Source organism: Gasterosteus aculeatus, unplaced genomic scaffold, assembly GCF_964276395.1.
Source record: "Gasterosteus aculeatus unplaced genomic scaffold, fGasAcu3.hap1.1 HAP1_SCAFFOLD_23, whole genome shotgun sequence".
In the NCBI taxonomy this organism is placed as follows: domain Eukaryota; kingdom Metazoa; phylum Chordata; class Actinopteri; order Perciformes; family Gasterosteidae; genus Gasterosteus; species Gasterosteus aculeatus.
Window position 1 is genome coordinate 60,001 of NW_027554882.1, and position 3,491 is coordinate 63,491.

Sequence of the window (3,491 nt, forward strand, 5' to 3'; positions counted from 1 at the left end):
GTCCGACAATAGCGCTTCATCATCGGATATCTGCCGTGAAATACCGCTCTCTGGAACTGTTTCTTTCATCCATCCAGTGCACCTGCCGTTCTGCCATCAGTGTCCGAGAACAGTGCTTCTTCATCGGATATCAGCCGGGATCTCACGCTCTCTGGAACTGTTTAATTCATCCATCCACTGCACCTGCTGTTCTGCCATCAGTGTCCGACAATAGCGCTTCTTCATCGGATATCAGCCGGGATCTCACGCTCTCTGGAACTGTTTATTTCATCCACCGCACCTGCTGTTCTGCCATCAGTGTCCGAGAACAGTGCTTCTTCATCGGATATCAGCCGGGATCTCACGCTCTCTGGAACTGTTTAATTCATCCATCCACTGCACCTGTTGTTTTGCCATCAGTGTCCGACAATAGCGCTTCTTCATCGGATATCAGCCGGGATCTCACGCTCTCTGGAACTGTTTATTTCATCCACCGCACCTGCCGTTCTGCCATCAGTGTCCGACAACAGCGCTTCATCATCGGATAACTGCCGTGAAATACCGCTCTCTGGAACTGTTTATTTCATCCACCGCACCTGCTGTTCTGCCATCAGTGTCCGACAACAGCGCTTCATCATCGGATAACTGCCGTGAAATACCGCTCTCTGGAACTGTTTATTTCATCCACCGCACATGCTGTTCTGCCATCAGTGTCCGACAACAGCGCTTCATCATCGGATAACTGCCGTGAAATACCGCTCTCTGGAACTGTTTATTTCATCCACCGCACCTGCTGTTCTGCCATCAGTGTCCGACAACAGCGCTTCATCATCGGATAGCTGCCGTGAAATACCGCTCTCTGGATCTGCTCTGTTCTGGCAGGTAATCAGGGAGATTTTAAGTAGATGAGTGTCCGGGAATAGTGCACTGCACTCGGGCAGGTCACGCCGCGTAACCCGCCCCGTATCCCGGTTCCCGAACCCGCTTTTCCGCCCAAAGTTGTCCGAAGATGCTTAGGCCCAGCTGGGGAACGCTCCCCACGAAGCCCGGGTCTCAGCCCTGGAGCCCTGTGTTTCCGAAAACCAGGTTTCTGAAATCTGCGACCTGGTGGCCCAGTGATGTCAGCTGGAACTTTTTTTTTCCGGTCCGCTCAAAATTCTCCAGGGGATTTTAGGGCTTTGCGCCACATATTCCGACTTTTACTTAGTTTCTGACGGAGCCAAAAAAGTCCGGGTTTTTTTGCCCTCCTTATCGTCCCGACTGGAAACTTTAACTTTTTTTTTAAGTCAGAAAATTAAAGTCTTTTTCATCCAGGAGACCGACCCTTCCTTCAAAGTGTCCCATACAGTGCTTCGTCATCGGACATCGGCCGGGATCTCACGCTCTCTGGAACTGTTTATTTCATCCATCCACTGCACCTGCTGTTCTGACATCAGCATCCGAGAATAGTGTCCCGTACTGGGACATGGTCTGGGATATCCCGCTCTCTGGAACTATGTTCTGATTATTTCCTTCATCCACTGCACCTGCTGTTCTGACATCAGCATCCGAGAATAGTGTCCCGTACTGGGACATGGTCTGGGATATCCCGCTCTCTGGAACTATGTTCTGATTATTTCCTTCATCCACTGCACCTGCTGTTCTGACATCAGCATCCGAGAATAGTGTCCCGTACTGGGACATGGTCTGGGATATCCCGCTCTCTGGAACTATGTTCTGATTATTTCCTTCATCCACTGCACCTGCTGTTCTGCCATCAGTGTCCGACAACAGCGCTTCATCATCGGATAACTGCCGTGAAATACCGCTCTCTGGATCTGCTCTGTTCTGGCAGGTAATCAGGGAGATTTTAAGTAGATGAGTGTCCGGGAATAGTGGGCCGTTCTGGGACTTGGTCTGGGATATCACGCTCTCTGGAACTATGTTCTGTTTATTTCCTTCATCCAGTGCACCTGCTGTTCTGCCATCAGTGTCCGACAATAGCGCGCCGTTCTGGGACTTGGTCTGGGATATCCCGCTCTCTGGAACTATGTTCTGTTTATTTCCTTCATCCAGTGCACCTGCTGTTCTGCCATCAGTGTCCGACAATAGCGCGCCGTTCTGGGACTTGGTCTGGGATATCACGCTCTCTGGAACTATGTTCTGTTTATTTTCTTCATCCAGTGCACCTGCTGTTCTGCCATCAGTGTCCGACAATAGCGCGCCGTTCTGGGACTTGGTCTGGGATATCCCGCTCTCTGGAACTATGTTCTGTTAATTTCCTTCATCCAGTGCACCTGCTGTTCTGCCATCAGTGTCCGACAATAGCGCTTCATCATCGGATATCTGTCGTGAAATACCGCTCTCTGGAACTGTGTATTAGTCCGTCCGCTGCACCTGCTGTTCTGACATCAGCATCCGAGAATAGTGCGCCGTTCTGGGACATGGTCTGGTCTCTGCCGCTCTCTGGAACTCTGTATTCATCCATGCGTTACACCTGCTGTTCTGACATCAGCATCCGAGAATGGTGTGCCGTTCTGGGACATGGTCTGGGATCTCCCGCTGTCTGGAACTGTGTGTTCATCCATCCACTGCACCTGCTGTTCTGACATCAGCATCCGAGAATAGTGTGCCGTTCTGGGACATGGTCTGGGATCTCCCGCTGTCTGGAACTGTGTGTTCATCCATCCACTGCACCTGCTGTTCTGACATCAGCATCCGAGAATAGTGTGCCGTTCTGGGACATGGTCTGGGATATCACGCTGTCTGGAACTGTGTGTTCATCCGTCCACTGCACCTGCTGTTCTGCCATCAGCATCCGAGAATAGTGCCCCGTACTGGGACATCAGCCAGGACGCACCGCCGTCATCTCGTTCGTTCGCTCAGTCATCCATCCACGAAAGCTACCGATCAGCCACAGTGCCCGGAATGATGCCTCCGGCCGGGGTAGCGTCCGCTTGCTCCCCGACAGCCAGTTCTGCATGAGGCTCCGGTTCTTCCACCCCCGCCACTGTCCGAGGGTGTCCGAAAATACTGAGGTCTGAGTCGGATCCGAACCGCACAAACGCCGGTCTTCACGACTGGAGGCCTATGTTTCTAAAAACCGGGTTTCAGGAATCTGCGACCTGGTGGCCCAGTGATGTCGGCTGGAACTTTTTTTTTCCGGTCCGCTCAAAATTCTCCAGGCATTTTCTGAGCTTTCCTTCACATATTCCGACTTTTACTTAGTTTCTGACGGAGCCAAAAAAGTCCGGGTTTTTTTGCCCTCCTTATCGTCCCGACTGGAAACTTTAACTCCGTATTTTAAGTCAGAAAATTAAAGTTATTTTCATCCAGGAGACCGACCCTTCCTTCAAAGTGTCCCATACAGTGCTTCGTCATCGGACATCGGCCGGGATCTCCCGCTCTCTGGAGCTCTTTATTCATCCATGCGGTACACCTGCTGGTCTGCCATCACTGTCCGGGAATAGTGTGTCGTTCTGGGACTTGGTCTGGGTTCTGCCGCTCTCTGGAGCTCTTTATTCATCCATGCG